This window comes from Bos taurus, chromosome 21 (genome assembly GCF_002263795.3).
Source record: "Bos taurus isolate L1 Dominette 01449 registration number 42190680 breed Hereford chromosome 21, ARS-UCD2.0, whole genome shotgun sequence".
NCBI classification, from domain to species: Eukaryota; Metazoa; Chordata; class Mammalia; order Artiodactyla; family Bovidae; genus Bos; species Bos taurus.
Genome location: NC_037348.1, coordinates 7,727,697 through 7,736,082, shown reverse-complemented (window position 1 = coordinate 7,736,082; position 8,386 = coordinate 7,727,697).

Here is an 8,386-nt window from a genome sequence, read left to right as displayed (position 1 = left end):
CACTTAAGTAAATCTACTTAAAATAGGAACCAAATGTTATACCAAATAATGGGAGAAGAAAGTTTAATTGGAATTTAATACTAAAGACATAAACTAAAATTTAACCAAACTTAATCATAAGGCGATGGCACCCCACTCCAGTACTCCTGCCTGGAAAATCCCGTGGACAGAGGAGCCTGGTGGGCTGCAGTTCATGGGGTCGCAAAGAGTTGGACACGACTGAGCAACTTCATTTTCACTTTTCACTTTCATGCACTGGAGAAGGAAATGGCAACCCACTCCAGTGTTCTTGCCTGGAGAATCCCAGGGACAGGGGAGCCTGGTGTGCTGCCGTCTGTGGGGTTGCACAGAGTCAGACACGACTGAAGTGACTTGACCTGACCTGACCTGACCTAATCATCTAGATGGGCTTCCCAAGTGGTGCAGCGGTAAAGAATCCACCTGCCAATGCAGGAGATGCAGGTTTGATCCCTGGGTCAGGAAGATCCCCTGGAGGAGGAAATAACAACACACTGTAGTATTCTTGCCAGAAAAAATCCCATGGACAGAGGAGCCTGGCGGGCTCCAGTCCATGGGGGCGCAAAGAGCCGGACACGACTGAGCGACTGAGCACATTCTCCAATTGTCTAGGTAATAATCACGCACAGGTTTTCAGAACAAAGCAAAACTCAGCTGTCATTTTTGGTGGTGAGGGTCTGCTAAAACTGTTCTAGAATAATAGGTTAATGTGATTTTTTAAAAATCAGGGCTGACCTTTTCTTCCTTCCTTTTTTTCTTTTACAATTCATGCTTACTTTGTGGATAATTTGTTTGCCCTTGTGTTGTTAGATAGTTTCAATCAGAGAAAGAGTGACTGAAGCAACATTAATGTAATAGGCATGAGTCACTGTTACTCATATCTGGAAGGATGTTCAGTTGAGGAAAATATTATACTGTAATATTCAGCGGTCAGTCTCCCATACTGTCCTCTCTTTTACTTCTCTGTGCGACCTTCTAGCTGTTAGTCCTTGGAGAGAAATTGTCAGATGGAAGGGCCCTTAGTGTTTGAATCTGATGTGTTTATTTTTTTTTTAAATACACACATTTGCTAATTCTTTTAAAAATGACATAGCATTTCTCAGGAGTTGCATCTTAACCCTCTTCAGAAGGATTCATTTATGTTTTATAAGAACATTAGCTCAGAGAATAACCTTGGAAACCATGTGTTTCAATTTCCTTGTTTTCCGAAAGGAGAAACTGAGACTTACTGGGGGCGGGGGTGGGGGCGGGGGAGTGAGTTCTGAGACCACCAAAATGACATAACCAGAAGCCAATGTTTTGTTTCACCCAGACTGACTGGGTGAACTCGATCTCTGAAGTCTAGGACGACTGATGTTTGTTTCCTATGTCACCAAAATGCCTAGTCTGAAAATGCACAAAATCTGATGAGAAATAACTTCCCCTTTTGTGTTGTTTTGTTTCCTTCTATAATTTTATGGACATAAAGAGTGGAAACCAGAGCTGGGAAATAAAGTACAATTTTCGGTTGCCCAGTCATCTTCTTATGAAGCTCAGGGGGGCTAGCAGGAAGAGTTGGGGTCACCAAGTCCGAGCACCTTTAAGGAGGGGCTGATGACTCAGAGGGCCAGAAGGAACCCACAGCTGGAGAAGGCGGTCGGTGAGCAGGGGCTGGCCTTCCAGCCTCGGTCTGGATTAAAGGTCCCTGCCGGACCCAGGAACTCCCCCGTGAGCTCCGCTGCTCTGCGTTTGACCCAGTCTCTCCACACCCACCATCCAAAGGTGTGGACGGGGAAGCAAGGAAGAGAGAAGAGAGTGTCTTCAACTAAATGGTGGGATGAGTGGTCAACCCCGCCCCCAGTAGCATGTACCCATGTGGCCTGACGGATTTCTGCTGGAGCTGCAGGACCCACAAATATGCAGGGAGGTGACAGAGTCTGGAGATCAGTGAACATCTTCAAACCCCACCTTGCAGGCATCACTGGGTCTGAATCACCAACAGATGAAGGAGAGCATAAGCCGCCACCCCCACCCCCCCCCACCTCGTTTTAAATGCCCTCAAGAAAGGTGTTTTTCAAAATGGTTTTCCCTCAAAACTATTATTGCAGGGACACCAAAGAAAGGAAAGCTTCAAAATGACTTTTCATAGTGTTTACCAAAGTCCCCTTGGAATTATGAAGCTGCATGAGGATCCTAAGTCACTCTGGCTTTATTGGGAGACAAAAGGCTAAATATCCCTAGGAAGGAACAGATAAGAGCGTTAACATTTCTTGCATTGACTTGTCCACAGGATCTTGGCAACGCTCTCCTTCAGTAGCTCATCCCCGACAACAACAAAAGATAGTTGTGTTTCCTAGGCTTCATCTCTGACAAGGTAGATGAGGTGGCATCCTCCCGGGAGAGACCTGTTGAATTAGTGGCTACGGAGATGTGTGGGCTCAACAGGCTTGAAGGGGAAAAGATAAAGGAAACAGGCGTGCCCTCTGGAAGATAAAAGCAGGGGAAAGGAAGAAAGAACAAGAGTAAATGACAGTGAAAACCAGCCCAGAGCCAAGAGCTGGACAGGTTCTGGCAGAGAAAGAGATGAATTAGGAGAACTATTCAGTGTGTTAATGGCCAAAGTATTTGACTTTAGAAACAGCAAGAGTTATTTCTTTCTGAAGGAGTTGTTAACAGCTTCCCCTGTGAGACCAGCTGGTTTGGAGAATCCCAACATAGCTATAAAGAACTAAGGGCTTCCCAGCTGAAGGAGCTCAGAGCTCTTCCAAATGTATTCTGGGACCTGGGGCAGAAAGGGCTCCTTAAGGTGGGGACAGAGGTGCACAGTCAATCGTGGACCATGACGGACAAGGACAAGAAGCTGGAACGGCAGCTTCCTACCCAGGCAGTATGCCAAGAACAGAGAACACAGGCTGAGCAGGGGGAAGGTTTTCTTCCGGTCCCATCTAAGCATGAAAACGCCTGCTATGGAGAGAGGCAAGTCCACAGAGGAAACAGTGTTTTAGATAACCTATGCTTTCTGAAGCTTGATAGTTTTGTATGTGGTAACAGGAAGACGAGAACTTGGTTCTGGGATATCTGAAAGGGTTTCTCTGCACCACGTTGACTCATCCTAAGGACACAGCTGGTGGGGCTCCATGGGCATGTAACTTTTGGAACAAAGCAAGTCTGACAAACTAGAACTCCGAAAAGCTTCTGAACACTCAGGAGCCCCAGGTGATGCCATGCTGCTCTTGGTCTCATTAGATGTGCGTGCTAGTCTCCCCAGTCATGTCTGTCTCTTTGCGACCCTATGGGCTGTAGCCCGCCAGGCTCCTCTGGCCATAGGATTCTCCAGCGAGAACGGAGGATGGGATCCGTTGTGTCCTTAGGATGAATGAAAGTTGCGGGGTTTGTTGGAATGCTATGTGTTTTCCCAGCCTGTAATAATTTTTATTCTGAGAGGCAGTACATGATTTTAATTCAGGTCAGAATGCACAATCCTAAAACAACGAAACTTTAAGAAAAAATTACAGCTTTTATTCTGAAATAATTGTAGATTTATATCCACAGTTGTAAGGAGGAAGACAGAGAAATTCCACATACTCTTTTCTCAGTTTCCCCCATTGTAATATCTTCCAGAATTATAGTACAATATCATGAACCTTAATACAATTCACCAATTTGTTTGGATTTCCCCAGTTTCAGTTGAACCCATTTGTGTGTGTTTTCCATCCGGTACAACTTTATCACGTGTGTAGGTTCAAATGTCCACCACTTCAGTCAAGATGTAGGACCGGGAACATCACATGGTACAGGATCCATACCTCAAAGATCTCTCCCTTGCCTGGTTATAGACACACTCCTTTCTTCCTTAACCCCTGAGCACTGCACACAATTTATACAATTGTGTGGATAAATTTATACAATTTATCCATTTATACAATTTCCATTTCTATAGATATGTCATTTCAAGATTATTATAGAAATGGAATCATATAGAATACAAAACTTTAGGGACTGAATTTTCCACACAGCATAATTCCCTTGAGATCCACCCAAGTTGTTGCCTGCATTACATGTTTCTCCCTTTTTATTTCTGAGTAACAGTCCACACTGCAGATACACTGCAATTGGTTTAACCATTCACTCTAAAATGATATCATTTTTCAGAATGAAATATGCTGAATTTTAAAAGTGGAATGTATTTCTGAAATTCCTCTTACACAAAACTTAAATATAATAAAAAATGTTGTTTTTAAGGTCTGTGTGTGTATTCTCACAGTTTATGTTTGGAGGAGGTTTCTCTGAATCATGGCAGGGTAGTACTGCTCCTGATCATAAGCTGAAAGTAATACCAAACACCTCATAAAAAAGAGATCGTGACAAATGAGAATTGTGCAGTATTCACATGAATTCTTAAAATGAAAAAAAATTTTACCCTTTCCTTATATTTTATAAAAACTCTTGATTTAAGGTGTTTATTTCCTGTCAGTAAATTAGGATATCCTAACCCCATTCTTTAGTCATCCTGTATGATGTGTCTAGCCAGACTTCCAATGGGTTTTTAAATTCTTCTGTTAAATATGCTCCTAAAAAAAAATGTAGACATTGAATAAATGAACGCCTCTTTCATAAATGATGTAGAATTTTTCAGCTGATTTCAGATGGAATAAATGAAGTATCAAATAATTTCTTATTTTAATGGGGGTAACACCCTCTCTTTTCATTAAAAATAACTTTAAATTATCAATAGTCATTTAAATAACACCCTACGTCTAGTTTTTCTGTTTCCATTAATTTGAAATAACACTGTTATGCATTTTTGGCAAATTGCAAATATATTCTTTGCCCATAAGTACTACATCTAAAAGAAAACCACCATGAATATAACGAATAATTCAGATGTCAAATTTCTGTTAATATTTCTAGAAAGAACTTTTTAAAATTCAGGTCATTTTATAGACCTGTGTGTGTGTGTGTGTGTGTGTATAAACACTTTGGTAACTTTATTATGCTTATGAAATTAATTAAAAAATATTTTAAGCTTTCTAACTTGAATTAAGAATTTAAATTAAATTTAAATTAAAAATTCATTAAGAATTTTCATAATTTGAAGGAGGTGATAAACACCCGAGTTGTCTGTATGTATTCTAAAACCAAAATCACTAAGAACTCTAACACTTCTTTGTTAGTTAAGAAAAAAAAAAGGTTGATTTTTCTCTCGCTTCTTTTTAGATGTTCTTTTGATGAATTTGTGGGGGAGAAAGTGGTCTCCCCGTCCTATTCCTCTGCCATCTTAGGACTGCCCGTTCTCTCTCTTCTTTTTAAGCAGAAGGTTTGGGGAGTTAAGTTTTAGAGGCTGTGTCCACTCTTTCCCAGGAGTCAATTAGAGCTTCCTAATGAGAAAAGAGGCAATGGTTAAAGCATATCTGAAGCAGCCTTTGGAAAGCACTGCTTTTTGTCACATGTCTGAGCTCTCAGGGCGCAAGGTCCATCTTTCCATAGGAAAAAGTAAAATCAAAGCAAAATATAAATACACAGCAATCAAACACAGAAGCAACGGAGTGCTCCCCCTTATGTTTCCCCAAGGGTTTCTTGTGAATTTGCGGATCTAAGCAGCTCAGATTCTTTGAGAGAGTCTGATTAAATATTTGAAGATGGGCACTTCCTTGATCTAGATATAAAATATCTGTTCGTCTGCCACACAGAATATAATTCTTTGACTTTTGGAAAACACACATGAGCCTTCCTGTGTCCCCTTGTGTGGAGTTGTGAGCAATCACACATGCCTGGGTGTCACTCTGGTTTTAAAAAACATAAACTTAAAAAAAAAAAGTTTAAAATGTGAAGACTACATTAAATTCAGTGTTAAAGACAAATGTTTCAACTGTCTTTCTTTTTTAAGAAAAAGAAGTTTGTCTATTCACAGATATAAAAAGATGTAGTCCAAACTGGGTTACCTCTAGGCGACAGATCTGCATGGAGGAACACTGTGATTTTTCTCATTTTCTGCTCGTTTATATCATTTGCATCTTTATAGAAAAATTAGTATCTTCTGTTTTATAACAAAATCCTTTTCTTCAATTGTTTATTTTCAGTTTCTGTACCTACCTACTTCTGAGAAAACTTCAAGAAAAAACATCAAAGCATTAAAACCGCAGGACACAGATAACCTGAAGGAAAGGGAAGGTAGAGATGTTCAGCGCTGATAACAGTCAAATAGGCAATGACTGGCTCACAGCTCCCTGGAGACTCCAGGAGAACAGGAAAAAAGGGTTCTTATCCATGCTGTGGGGCTACAGAACGGTGGTGGGGTTTTTGTGTTTTTTTTTTTTTTTTTGAGAGCTTACAAATTAATCCACTTCTGTAAAAAATTTTCCTAGCACTAAATTCAAGCAGGAATTGACCACACAGATTCTTGTGAAAGGGCGGATGGCCCAGAGAACAACACTGTCGTGTATCATTCTCTAAGAGAGAAATTCTGTTCAAATAGATCACTCCCCCTCTATAGAAACCTCTAATTGGTCATTGAATAAAGGTGTTTTTGAGGTTCTGTAATCCTAATGGTAAGAACACAAACAAAAAATTACTACTCTATGTTTTTAAAAATGCAAGTTGCTATTTTCTTTAATACTGGGCTGTTTTATACATTTTAAACCTAGAGGGAAATGCCAGCCTGCTTTTCATCACATTTCTAGCACAGCAGCCCCTCAACTCAATGTTCTGGGTATAGGTGGGCATGGCTATATTTTTTTTTTTCCATTAAAGCGTGGAGAAGAGAAAAAGATGGAAATGATAAAAATTAAAAGAGAAAAAAAAAAAAAAACTCCACAATCTCTCTTTAGGAAAAAAAAGAGTAAAAAGTATAAAACACTCCAATCACTGTAATCTGAGTGTCTCTTTAATGTTGCTTTTTCATATCTATTTCTAAGTCATTATAACCGTGGAATAAATATGCAAATTTGTATTCCTTTTGTGAGTGTACATTTTATCAGGAGTATTTTCCACATTGCTGGACACCTTTTTATGTATCAAAAATGTCTTCTTACATACTTCCTACATGTATTTAATAATTTTTGCCTTAAAACTGTATAAGGATGGGGCGTTTTGATGGCTCTTAATATACACTGATAGATATTGACAGATTATTTTCAAGAAGGATAATTTTCAAGATTAGTATACTGACTTCATATTTTTTAATTAATTTGTTTATTTTAATTGGAGGCGATTACTTTATAATATTGTGGTGTTTATGGTTGTTTTGCAACGTGCCTCACTCCAATTTGGTTTAAATTGAAATTCTTTTGTTATTGAGAGTTGAACAAAAACACATTGTTTGAGAAAAACATTTCTATGTTTTCAACTAGAAATTTTTATTTTCCTACTCATAGAAAACACAGAAATATTGGAGGGTTTGGTGTTGCTGTCATTGATTTGCCTAAGCTCATTATATAATAAAGATGTTGACACAGACTTGGTCACACGCCACAAGTGTTCCCTCTTTTTTTTTCATTTGTTTTAAAACATGCCCAAGTTTGTATCTCAAGGCAGCTTCCCCATCATAAAACACTCTATACTTCCCAGTTGCTGAATGCTCAGAAAATGTAAGCCGGTTTTTATGCTAGCCTAAGCAAAATGTAATTGGGAAGATGCACTTGCTGCCACTTCTCCCAGACACACAAAAATCAGATGCCATGTATAAATCTATGTCAACTCTGAAAGCCTCTCAGATTTCCTAGAGAGACACAGTGTAACAAGTGGTTCAGAAGGCTGACTGTGGGGTGACTCAGTCTTCTTTTCTGTAAAATGGATAAAGTTACATTGTAGTCCCAGGAGGAAATAACAAATGGGAACACAATTTGAAAATGTTAAAAGATGTCATGTGTAATACAATGATAGCAATAATGATAGTACCAAAAAAACAAATGCAGCAATTAAGGTGGCTAAGATGCAAAAGAGGATCACTTTATCTCTACCACCTCTTCCTAGCTGGCATGCACACTTGTGGAAATGGAACCCACTGGATCTAAAAGTTGAAGGGGATCACAGACTCCTATCTAGCCCAACACCATCACTATGATTTCATTTCAGTTACAGCCAGGACAACTGATACACATGCAGATGAATTTGACTTTGCCTCAGAATGTTCTTTTATATTCAGATAAAAACATTAGTTTTAGGAATGAAGTAAAAAGTAAAAGAGAAAAATAAAAATCATACATAGTTCCATCACTGAGAAATAACATCTATGAATTTTATCTTTGTTTCCCTTCTTTAGAGTATATATTGAAACTTATGTCCTAAACATGTGAGGTTAAGTTTGGTTTTGCTGTGAGGAAATGATAAAGCCATACATTTTGTGTATTCACACTGTAGTAACTTTCCAAAGGTGTGTAACTTTAAAAGG